Genomic DNA, 13866 nt, shown 5'->3' with positions numbered 1-13866 from the left:
AGCATTATGACAAATTATACATTATCTGAGCTTTAGGAAAACCATTATGTTTCTTTTTCTACCAGAGTCAATGCATGTGCTATTTTGAGGCTTAGTTCTCTGAAGTTGTAGTAACAGCTAGCTTTTGTTCAGTCCATGGGGACATATTGGCAGGTGTAAATTAACCAAGTACAAACTGAAGAGCTGAAATGCCAAAGAGAGCATTGAGCCAGAGGAGCTAGAGGAGAGAAGGGTTTGGCTATTCATTACAGGAAGCAAAGCAGATCCCTGGCATAGCCAGGCCATTTGTCCTTGGCCCATGTCTTGAGCTGTGTGCATCCTGATGCAAACTGTCTGACGCTTAATGTGCCAGCTCTTTGGTCATCATACAGCTTTAATTTACAGGATGTGAAACCACAATATTAATGCTCAAATTATAGAATTAATATTAAGTGTCTTCCTGCTTTATAAAATGGGGGATAATGCAAAGTGGAAGCTGTTTAATGGTTCCTACACATCAGCTTCCCACAAATGTCAGAGCTGAGGCTGCTTTTTAGTCAGAAGCAAATATGCCAATTTGTTTCTATTCAAGGTCATACTGTGGTTTCACTAAGAAGATTGCTCTGAACCCAAAGGGTCACAATTTCCCCATTAAGGTGGTGAAGAGTAATTGGGTCTACCCACTGCATAGTGTTTGTATCCTCTCTTCGACCTGACTGTAAATTATAAGAAGGAAAATAGTGTATATTCTATTATTTTGAAGTCTCCTTGGTGTCTAGGAAAATTATCTTCACAACAGCACTTTTTAATCCATCTATTTATTCATCCAGGGTATTTGAGATCTTAAAAAAATCCATAGTAGGCGAGGATGAAAGCTGGACAGGATCTTTTTTATTAACTTTATACACTATGCCACATCAAGCACAGATTTTACATGCAATAGGCACTCTTGATTTGTATATTAGTTTATATTCAATGACTCCCCAGAATTCCCAGCATGGCTGGGGAGGCCAGTTATTGAGAAAATAGCCCATAATGCAGTGTCAGGCATGAACTATAGATATTCAGGAAAAAAACAGAGAACGTTGTGATTTGGAGGCCCAAAGAGAAGGTAGTGCCTGAGATGGGTCTTGATATCCAGAAAGGCAAAGCAAGGTGAAAGAGTATTTTCCCCAATACACACACACACTCAGGGTAGGGGGCGGGGTGAATACAGTGCATAAAGAATCCTGAAGCTGAGATTAAGTCAAGCATGCAATAGCAACACTGAGCTAGAATATGAAAGGTCTTTAAGAGCAACTGTTCCAAGCCTCAGTTTCCTATTTGTCAAGAGAAAATAATAGTACCTATCATGACAGCTGACTATTGCCATATAGGCAATAATCTTTCGGAGTCTTTGGAAATACAGTTAACCCTTGAACAACAGGGGTTTGAACTGTGTAGATCCACTTATATATGGATTTTTTTCAAAACATATTTTCTCATCTTTAAGATTTTAATAAAATTTTCTCTACTTACTTTATTGTAAAAACAGAATATATATGGACATAACATACAAAATATGTGTTATTTGTTTATGTTATCACTAAGGCTCCCGGTCAACAGTAAGCTAGTAGCAATTACATTTTGGGGGAGCCAAAAGTTATACACATATTTTTGACTCTGCAGGTGTTGACACTCTGACCCCTACATTGTTCAAGTGGCAACTATATTTCATCAAAATACGCATCCTAGGGAAGTTTTATATTGTCTCAGGATCTTAGACTGCCATTTGGTTTTAAGAATGAACAAGATAATGAATGTAAAGCATTGAGGATAAGAAACATATATATAAGAACACAGAAAACATTTAATGTATAGCAGTGAATTTTATTAATAGTATGACAGAGTTAGCTATTTCTTCTCGGTAAGTTGCAAGTAAAAATAAAATATAGGTAAAATCAAGAGATGCTATAGGAAAAAGAAAGTGCCAATTTGGGGAGCTGTGCTATAGTCTATTTTCTAGAAACAGGAATAACATTGTTGGTTGTCTACTTTTTTCCTAAGAACTTAGGAGAGCTGATTGACTAAATCCTTATAGTAAGCTAATGTACTAGATATTTATTTTTATTCTCATTTTCATATGATAAAATTGAGACTTAGAAAAATTCAGTAACTTGCCCATCTACATATAGATTATAAGTGGCAACAGATTCAAAGCCAGCTCTCTTTGGCTATAAAATCTGTGCTCTTCCCTCATAACCTATCACATGCTCAGGTAGCTAGAAATCAGTCTACAGTTAGATGAGAAGTTTTCATATGTAAATAGTCAAAGACATGTAGGCAAGGAGGGGCCTATATTTTTTCTTTCAATTTCTATTTCTACCTAATTTTTATTCCTTTATGCTTTTAATAAAAGCAAAAATATGTACATAATATGGTTTATGAATGAAAACAAAAGCCCTTTTCAGAATATTTTTTAAAACATCATAACAAGACACTACAAAACAATTTAGAATAACTAAGCTTCAACATGATTACAAACTATTCACCCTCCACTTCTCTATGAAGTTAGACTAGGTCTGCCTCTGAATGTTGATGGCCCAAATCAATCCATCAACCAGCTACTTAACACATAGCAATCAAAAAATGCTTTGGCTATTTTTGACATGGAATCACCTGGACTCCTTTGATACTCTAGCATGTTACAGAGATCCTCTGACTCTCAAAATTTCTAAAGCACCAAGAAGAACATAGAGCCAAAAATGGAACAGCCCAAGATTCAAATCCAGCTCTGCCACATCCGTTGGAATTGTGACTTCCAGCAAGTTATTTAAGCTCCATAAGCCTTGACATTCTCAATTGTGGCAGTGCCCAGAACAACCATTCCTTGTTCTATTTGGCAACAAAGAAAGTACTACAAGCTGGGGGAAAATGGTGCACAAGACAGGTGGGCTGGTCCTCAGTAAGGGAGGAAGCTATTCAGCAGTTTCAAAAATACATACTGAGTATAGACAATGAAAGATAATAAAGGGCCTGGAGTTGGAATGGGAGAGAATTTGGATGAGGGCTCATGGCAAAGTCTCATAGTGGGGCCTGAGAGTCATGTAAGTACAAGGTAAGGAGTGAGGGGAAAGGCATTATGTGAAGATTAATAGCATATGCAGCGGCTTGGAGGTGGGAAGAACTTTCAGTTTGGGAAGCTCAAAGAAAGCTCAGTGGTTTCCTCCTGGAGCAATGGAGAGAAGAGAAAGCTAAGGTCAGGGCAGGGGCCTAACTTGATGGAAACTTTGGAGCCCATGCTAAAACCTGTGGTTTCTATTTTAAGGGCACTGGGAAGCCATTAAGGGGTTTTGAGCAGATGTGATAAGAAATGTGTCAGATTTTTCTAGGGGTGTAACAGAAGTGGAAACTTGGCATTTGGTTATTGAGATTCATATCTTATCATTCCCTAAGGCTCCTTACAATTATTTCTCAACTCTCTTGAGCTTCTAGGGTTTGAGGAACCTAGAACATGCTCTGAAGGGAACAAAATGATTGTAATGAATTATTTAATTTAAGATACAATTATATAATATGTACATATATACATGCCTTTTCTGTGAATACATATATGTATAGGTGTGTATTCACATGTACATATATACATGTACAAAGTTAGGAGAGTAATCAACTTTCAGTAACTCATTTGGCCTCTTTAAAGCATTAATTTCCTTACCTATAAAATGATGAAATAAAAAATAAATATGGACAGTACCTAATGCTAGGTCTTGTGGATAGGAAGCAACTCAATAAATATCAGCTATTATGAATTTGTTGTGACAAAATTAGAAATTCAATCCCTGAGATCATAGAAAGCAGTTTTTATAGTCTTGTAGGCACTTAAAAGAAATCCAGTAAATCATTACTTCTAGGCCATACATTAAACAAAATGACAGAGTTTAGCAAGGACCTCCAAATAGATGCTTGAAGGCAAAATCTAGCTTGTTCATGTGATTTGTTTATCTAGTGCCAGGCCTTTTAGTTTTATATTGTTTGCTCAATTTACCAATCTTTAGGCAGGACATAAAACTCTAGTTAGACACTTTGCCCCTATAATCTCACACCCCGTTGCTTTCAACAATTACATTTTCTCTTTGTCTCATGAAGATCTCAGAGTTACACATATAATGGTCCTCAACTTAGCTTGTTAGGTTTCCTCCAAGGGTATGAATATGAAGAAGTTCTTCCTCCAGTCAGAACATGAGGGTTTTAAGAAACCCACTTACTTAACTCTGGAGAAGACTGCTCCAGACTTCCTTTCTTGAATCAGGTAAGCTTCAAGCCTGTCTGACTTAAACTATGATCATGGTCTTGAGTACAATAAATCCCTTAGCACAGCTTCCCAAGAGATCAGGTCTCTGAAACGTTCTGGACAAAAATATGTATTCTTCCTCCTGAAGAGTCCTCCCATACCTCAGGAGGGAGTGCTCCTGAAAATCAACCTAGCCTACATGCACCAATTTATATGCAACATACCTGTCCCGTCCCTCTATAGTTACAAAACAAAGCAGAGGACATACGACCATCGTACTCAACGTCATGTTCACCGTGACACTCTGTCTAGATCCATTTAGATTACTAGTTAAAATGAGCCCACAGAGAATACAATGTTCCTTTTTCTTTCTTTTCTTTTCTTTTTTGGTAATCTTGCTGAGAAATCGGTGCCTTATGGAATTTTAAAGATATTTGCAGTTTCCCCAGATAACATATTAGAAACAGGTATGCATAGATCTTCCTCATTAAGAGTGAATGGTTTGGAACTGCCCAGAGAAAGAATCACCAGTTGCTCATTAGCAGGCCATATGCTCCCCCAGGGCTCTGGACTTAGCTGCCAGTAGTCCTTAAGAAGCAGCATACCACACATGGATCACAACTCAGTTTGAAAATTTCTTGCTACTGGAGCATGAGATGTGTGAGCTGATACAGCAATAAGGACATCAGTCAACATATAAATAAATGAATGGAATTGACACTGAATTTCATGTTTGAATAATGTTTAAAATGCCCACAGTGTCATTTTCTGATCTGGATTCCTGATTTCACAAAAACAGATATTAATCCAAGAATAAACATACTAGATCAAAGGACTACAGAGCTGAACTACCTCAAAAACAGTACCTTGCTTGTACATTCCACTCAACAATGGTGAAGAAATGGGTTGCTAAGAAAGTGGAAAAGAAATGCATGTTTTAAAATCAATCAATGAACTATTCACAGATTTCTTTTCATGTCATAATTTTAAAAAAGAAAGAAATCAAAAGTCAACAGGATTAAATTTGAAATTTGGCTGGAACCATGTAATTAAAGAGTGCTGTGGTATTAAATGACTCAAGTTTTCCTCTATCATCTTCCTTATTCTGAAGTTATCAATACCTCATTTTCTCAACCTCAGTTTCATCATCTGTGAAATTGGAATAATAACACCTTAGGGGAAAATGCTGAGGGTGAGCAACTTAAAGTTTACCGCATTTTTTTATAATAAGTTCTTTAGAGACTGGAGTAAGTGTGTTATGAATACAGAATGAGGTAAGTAAATCAACATAAATAAAACCTTTGCATATATAGTATACGTATGAATAGAAAATAAATTAAATGAAGGAGGATAATAAAATATTTTCTAAGTGTAAGAAAGAAACAAAAACCTGTAAAATATAAAAATGGGTCATTCCTAATGGGTGAAAATATTCCACACAACATACTGCCCATCACCAAACATCTGATTTATACCAACCAGCTGCAATTTGAGTAAGCTTTAATGTGTATTTATATTTTTAAATGTCAAGAAGATGATAGTCTGGAAGAGGAAGCATTTGCAGTTGTGTGAGCTTTAGAATTCTTTCCCAAGAAAGCATCTGGGCTTTCCCAGAGTTTGAAAAGTATTTCGTCTTCCTCTCAATAGTTACTTTTCTAATATGTCTCATGACCACGTAATGCTATGTTGCCTGTAGTAGACGTCCCTGGTCATCCAGAGAGTCAAACTGCCTGTCTTAATTCTTTTCACACCAATGCCTGGGTACACTCGTTGAAATTATATACTGGTAGCTGGGAATTCCAACTCTGTCTGGCAGGAAAACTCAGAAGATAAGAAAATTTGCAGCCACCTTAGAAACCAGAGGGCATGTTCAAATTTTATCAGTAGCCATAGGATTTACTCAGTTTACTATAAATTTTTTTTGAATACATCATTTGGCATGAGGTGCAATTCATGACAGGTCATTAGCAATGGGCCAATTTGGTGTTCTCAATCTGAGTCCCCTTGACTCAGATACTGCCAAATGGTTAAGCAGTGAAAAGTATAATGTAAGCTATTCAAGGTAAAACTTATTGTTACACTTGTTTCTCATCTATCTTCAACTATTTCCAAAATAATGAATACCTAAAAAGAGCAAGAATGGGACCAATAGGTTAATAAATCTGTGCAGAGTAACTATAAACTGGATGTCTCTTTGTGACTCCCTGCAAAGGGACTCAAATGTGATAATGCATACAAATTCACTTTGTAATGTTCACAGTGGTTACAAATATTACAGTGAGCATTTTCTCTGGTGCTTCATTATTGTTGAAGAATAATTAATAGCCTCGTCAGCAAAACCATCTAGGCTATAAAGCAAGACTTACTCTACACTAGGATGAAAATCTTTGAAGCTCAAGGTCCATGTTCTATTACTTTTGATATTGCCCATTGCACCCAGAAGAATATTTCTACTGGAGCCAAACCCTCAATAAATATATAGATTTAGTAATGACAGAATTGTATAGCAATAAACAGCTAAACTACTGACTCAAACAAGAGGCAGGCGAGAAAGCAAGGATGAGCTGAAGTCTAAAACAACATAATAGCAAGAAAATATTAAGGTCTCTGCTAGGAAAAGCAGGATAAGGAAAGGAGATTCCTGCTACAGAGTATAGGGGTGATAATGCTGAAAAACAATAGGAAGAAACAGAAAATTCTGAATTTGATTTCAGTGGCTTTTCTGTTAGAGGATGATGTTCTTGAGTTTGAAACAGTCAAATAATAGTCCATAGACAAATAATCAAATTTGTCAGTTAGGGTTAGGGAAATATAACTCAAGATGGGTGAAGAAATTGGAAAAAAATTCAATTACTTTAAATTATGTTGAGTCTTCCTGCTGAAACAAATTACAACCTTGGGGCACTGATAGACCTCACAATTAAAGTAAATTAATTACTTTGAATGTTTTAAAAATAATAATGGAGGAGTACTAGGGTGGCAAAGACCAAAGATAGGCAAAGTACTTGCTTTTTAGAAGAGAAAATGTGAAATGGGTGGACTAGAGAATTTTGATGTTGCTTCTGAAAAAAAAATAATGAAATATTCATTTAGAGATATCATGGATTCACTAAGAACAGACCAATTCAGTTTTTGGAACTCCTTTTTGCTTGTCACACCTATTAAACTTTTATAAATGAGAGATTCAGTAGGTATGATTTATCTGGATTTTAGTAAAGTGCTTCCCTCTATCCTCCCAATCTCCTTATTGCTAAAAATCAAGACCTGAGGAATGAATTACAATATTAGCTGGATTTGTAACTGATTGAGCAGTGACAACCATAGGCTATAGCTGATGAAAGGATCATTATTAACTAAGTGGTATCAAAAAGTTGACCCTGAGCTCTGTTCTGGACCTAATCTAGTCAACATTTAAAAAATAATTGTGATGATTATGTTTATTAATAAGATGAATATGGGGACAGGAAAAGGCAATCATTTTGGTCGTAAAATTGAAGGTTTAAAATAACTCAGTAACAAGAAGAAACAAATCAAAATCAATGGAATGTCACAAATACAATGTCAGATCTTGTTTGTAAATAACGCAAAATTAAACATATAAGGATGAGGTGAGAGGCTGCAGAATAATAGCTATGCATATGGATGAAATGGCCTAGGTTTCCAATTCCATGATATGAGAGGCCAAAAATATACGATGTAAACTTAGGCAGCAATGAACGTCTAGGAATTGTCTAGAAAGTGGAAGAAGATAATTCTACCTTACTCCGAAACATTTACATCATTCCCAGAGAATTATGCACAATGCTGAGTCCTGCAGAGATATAAAAAAACTGGAATGAATTCTGAAGACAGAAACTCAGACCTATCCCACAGGACATAATGGAAAAATTAGGCCATATGACCTTGGGTACAGGTGAATCTTAATATTAACACCCACTGAAAAGCTGAGTAATTTTAGAAAACAGTTCTTTCAAAACTGAGAAATCATTTCTGTCCTTTCAATTTATTTCTTGTACTTTAACAGTTATTTCATCCTGATATCACTGTAGAAAATTGAGAAAATATAAATATGTAACGCACAAAAGAAGATAGTGTTATTACTGTTAGTCCTGGGTCTGTTTCATTGCAATTTTTGTATATATTTACAAGTGTACTGTAATTTTGGGTACAGTCTTTTAGCATTATATTGCGAAAGCTTTATTGTATAAGATAATGCTCAACTTCTCACTCAAGTCTGAAGATTGTTTGAGCATGTGCAGAAATGACAGTGTTTAAGTGGGCTTTTGAAATGAAGCATCTAGATTTGTATCTGATTCTCAGACCCTGTCCTGGATATTAGGGGGCCACAAAGAACAAAGGAGACAAAACCTCCACTCTTGTGGAGTTTATTACTTGAGGGTGTGTTTTACTGAGAGGGGGCAGAAAATAGACACATAAGCAAGCAAAGACAATAAAAAGATCATTTCAGATAATGTTAACCATAAAAAACTTGATTTGACAAATGTACCTCTGGGGATGCAAGACATTTGAACTGAGACCTGAATGACAAGAAGGAGAGGGCAATGCAAAAACCTCACAAAAGCTTCAGGCAGAAGGAACAGCAAATAGGAAGGTTTTGTAAAGGTGAGAATAAATTTGACTATTCAGGATCTTGTGTGTTTCTACACGAATTTTAAAATATTTTGTTCTAGTTCTGTGAAGAATGCCATTGGTAATTTGATAGGGATTGCACTGAATGTGTGTAGATTGCCTTGGGTAGCATAGCTCTGCTCAAGGGGTAGAAGAAGGCCCCTGTGGCCTGAGTTTAAGGGCAGAGGAGAGTTGAGCAAGGGGAGGTCACACTGATAGTTAAATGAAGTCATTGGCAGGGATTTGGGATTTTACACTACAAAGGGACATCTTTGGAAGGTTTTTGAAAACAGAAATGACTTTATTTATTTATTTTTTCTTTAAATGAAAGTATAGTTGATGTATAATATTGTATGTTTCAGGTGGACAACATAGAGATTCACAATTTGTAAAGGTTATACTCCATTTATGGTTATCATAAAATATTGGCTACATTCCTTGTGTTGTACACTATGTACTTGTAGCTTTCTCTATACATCATATTTTGTAACTCTTAATCCCCTATCTTTATCTTGCTCCTCCCCATGGGTAAACATGAGTTTATTCTCTGTATCTGTGAGTCTACTATTTTGTTATATTCACTAGTTTTTTTTCTTTTTTAGATTCTACATATAAGTGATATCAAACAGTATTTGTCTTTCTCTGATTTATTTCACTTAGTGTAACCCCCTCCAAGTCCACCCATGTTGTTATAAATAAGTATTGGTGACTCTCAAGATGGATGATTACACAGAAGAGGAAATTAGAACTCAGTGTTTTAGAAAACCCTTTATTAATAAGCACAAATCATAGAAATAAGTCAGATAGGCTACATCCTTATAAATGAACTCCAAGGAACTATCCTATCTATTTAATTATCACTAAGTATTGCTCTTTAACATTGACCACGTGGACGGAGTACAGACCTCTATTTTGTTGTTCTGGGATCGGTATTGGTTGCCATTGGAATTCTCCCATGGTCTCAGTTCAAATGTTTCAAATGTTGTTTTGTATGGAAGCTGGTAAGGGAACTACGCCAGGGATACAGGAAGACGTTAACGAAAGCAATCTCTCAGCCTATTCTCTCAGACTCCTGGAGCAAACTGGAGCCTCAGGGCTGGGATAGAAAGAAGACACAGCCCCCTGCATAAAGATGCACCACAGCTGAAGAAGGCAAAAACACAAGGGCACAACCGTCTCATTCACCATCCTCAGATGTCTGGAGGCAACTCCACTCCCAGTGGCCACCATGGCGGTGGGGTCAGCCTCAGTTGTTTTTCCACTGTTCTTTGTAAGTCCATTATTTTGAGCTCTGCCAATGATGTTTTTATTTAGCTACAAATACCTAAAAATGGTCAGTATCACAAAGCCTCAGTCCTAAGCCCTTTTTTTGAGTAAGCTTGGAGGAAAAGATTCAGAAGCATGCATTTATTGGACCATCAGCTTGTCTTCTAATTCCCAGATGGCCTAGTTTATTCTTTTGAGTCATTTTCCAGTGGCTATGCACTGTCACCTCAACTACATTTCAGTGATTTGGTGGTTGGACACATCTTGCCAGGTTAACAGTGTGACCTCCTCTTCTCAGGCACTTCAAATCCTTTTTTGAACAGGCAGGAATCAAACAAGCCAATTCTCCCCTCTCTGAAAGCCGACTCCGAAGGTAGATTCGCTAAGTTCAATAGAAAATACCTTGTGTGTTCACTGTAATTCTGGAGATAAATATTCCTAAAAGTTTCCAAACAGCTTTGGGGACCCATGAGAATGCTCATAGGACTAAAACTTTTTTTTTTTTTTTTTTTTTTGCTTTATAGGGCCGCATCTGTGGCATATGGAGGTCCCCAGATTAGGGATCTAGGATGTACAGGTGCCAGTCACAGCCACACCAGATCCAAGCCATGTCTGCAACCTACACCACATCTCATGGCAATGCTAGATCCTTAATCCACTGAGCAAGGCCAGGGATCAAACCCACAACTTCATGGTGCCTAGTTGGATTCATTCCCGCTGTGCCATGATGGTAACTCCCCCAAACTTTTCTGTTAGACTCTCCCCAAGAATGAGGAAAGAGGGCATACCCTTCAGTCTTTACTATAACAATCCTGGAAAGCTCCATTCAAACACAGAGGAAAGTCTAATTATATATGCACTAGACTTCCCTCAGGCATGTCCCCAATTTCTACCTCCAAGCCAAAAACGTCAGGTACATGCATGAGTCTCCACTTAGACATGCATGAACAAGTTTAACTTTCTCAGCTCCCAATTCAGGGAAATCCATCTCTATTTTTAAAATAGCTTATAACTGGAATACCCATTGTGGCACAGCAGAAACGAATCCAACTAGTATCCATAAGGATGTAGGTTCCATCCCTGGCTTCGCCCAGGGATCCTGCGTTGCTATGAGTGGTGGTGTAGGTCACGGATGGGGTTTGGATCTTGCATTGCTGTGGCATAAGCTGGAAGCTGTAGTTCCAATTGGACCCCTATCCTGGAACTTCCATATGCCTTGAGTGCAGCCCTAAAAAGCAAAAAAAAAAAAAAAAAAAAGAGAGAGAGAGCGAGAGCTTATAATCATCTAAACATGACAACACATAGATGTTCTATTTGTACTTTTGGCTCAGGAACCGGTGATGCAGCTGGATGTCGGCTAGGACAATTAGAAACCAGTCTGCTGAAATCTAAGCACAGACAGATTGCATTTTGACTATGTTACATTCTTCTCTCTCAAAAATGAACCACCTAACTATATCCAGTGAAACTCTTTTTTCAACGTTGAAAAGGACTTGTTAACACATCTATCTTAAAAGATATTTTTAGGAAAAAAGGAAAATTAAAATCTGTTCATGGAAAAACAGATTAAAGGCCATAGAAGGTGACTTTATTTAGTTGCTTAAAAGAACTTGGCACATCAATCGGAGAGTTAAGTGAAAATTATATGCAATGAAATCCAACACATTATGGCACCAGAAGAGACCCACACCCCTCTCTCCATGCACGCAAAAAGCAGCCTTGCCTCTTGTCCTTCTAAACACGGAAGCCAAGAGACATGCAGACTTCCTGGGAGTTGAGATGCAGCCTTCAAGTTTGCCTTGGCTCAACTCCCAGGAACTGGGCTCTTGGGAGGCTAAAGGTACAATGCTGGGCTTGAGAAGCCATAGGAAGAAACCCAGGCTTTCCCAAAGGCAGCAAAGCTATAAAAACCTATGGGCTTAGGGCAGAGTTTTATTGTTCCCAGGGGAATTAGTATCTACTTTATCATGAAAGGAAGTGCAGTAAGTATATGCTGTTGAAGAGAAGCTGTATGATGTGCTTGACAGAGCATAAGATCTAGAGAAAGAACTACTGGTTTAAGTTTCAACTTTGTTACAAGTGACACTAGCCAAATCACTTTGGCCTTGAGAGTGAAGTTTCTTTACCTGACATGTCATGCACTAAGATAGGCTCCAGGCACCTGTGCTAAGAGGGTCATGGAGGTATCACACTCTGGGAAGGTCTTCATTCAAGAGAATATACTGCAGGTAGGTCAAGTTCATTCTGGGGTCCACATATTTGCACTGGGCTGTTCACAGACAATGATTGAGTTCATGTACTGGAGCAGGGCTATTTCTACACGGCACTGACTCCTCTTGGATGAAACTTGTGCTTGGACTGAGCCTTAGGATTGCACTGAAGTCTGAAGTTCTTCCAACTCATCCCTCCCTATGCATGCCCCTGTTCCCAGGTGTCAACTGTGGATGGCAGGCTGACACCTCCTTCCACCTGCTCCCTCCCTCTTTATCATTCACATGTCTTTCACATCCCATCTTGGCGTTCTGCTTGTTCATGACCCAAACAGAAGCATACCACACAACTGACACGATCTCATTGTATTTTCATAATAAGCCTATGAAACCACTGTTAATATCTTCATTTCACTAACCGAGGAACAAGGGCACAAGGGGATTAAGTAAAGATAAGATAGTTCTTATTTCACAAGGCTCTTGTGAAAATTTAGTGAGATTGTACATATGAAAGGGCTTTATAATTAGTATTTCATTTTTCAAGGCAGAGGAAAAAAATACACAAAGAGAATGCAGGAGCAGAGCTTTAAATTACTCTCATTTATTTCCTGGTCTTCCACCAATGTCATGTACTTATGGTATAAAACTTTACTTAGCCTCCAAAAGTACCCTGGAAAAGTAATACTTTATTTTGATCACACCCTTTGTCCCACAAACCCTCAAACCCTTTTCATTTGTGGACGGGAAGGGTGAAATTTGGGTATGTGAGTCAGGGCACTATGACATGCTAGACATGGTGCTCTGATCTTTAAAACCAGAGCTCTGTTCTCCTAATCCTTCTAATCAATTTAATAGCATGCAATTTACTAGAAACTGAGGAAGGTAAAACTACAGAAAATAAGATCCTTTCTGCTTTTATTAATGTTCTTCTTCAGCTCTCAGGCATTTTATCAAAAATCCTAGCATCCATATGTGTACTGTACACTAAACAGTCTTTTCTCCTTCTCTGATCATTGAGCCTGACCTAATAAAAGGCACATTTTTCTGTTCCTTTGGTAAAGCAGAAGCTATCATTATTTTTTTTCACATTCCACAATAATTTCTTCCATTGCTTCCTATTTTGCATCCTCCATACAACTCAGGCTTCTTTGATCTCTATCTCCTTCAGGGTTATAGTTATAAGCTTGTTGAAGCCACAATCTGGACCAAAAAACTAATCTCATTTTTAGGCACTAACAGTCAGTAGGCAGAGAGTCAGTGTGGAAGTGATGTTCAGGCCAGGCATTCTTCTCATAACCCTCAGATGTTAAAGTATCAGACAACTTCTAGTGTGGCTTTCCTGGTAGTGGTGGAGGAAGAGGCTGAAGAGAAGGAGAGTGAGGGCTTAGTAGAGAGCCCTGTTGAGAACAATTACGGAAATGAGAGGGGAATGAGAGAGGAAGCCACTGAACAGCTCCTGAAGGGAACAGCAGGCTGTGTGTTCCCTTCAGTTTTGCCTTGAATGTAAAT

This window comes from Phacochoerus africanus, chromosome 1 (genome assembly GCF_016906955.1).
Source record: "Phacochoerus africanus isolate WHEZ1 chromosome 1, ROS_Pafr_v1, whole genome shotgun sequence".
NCBI classification, from domain to species: Eukaryota; Metazoa; Chordata; class Mammalia; order Artiodactyla; family Suidae; genus Phacochoerus; species Phacochoerus africanus.
This window is presented reverse-complemented; position numbering follows the sequence as displayed.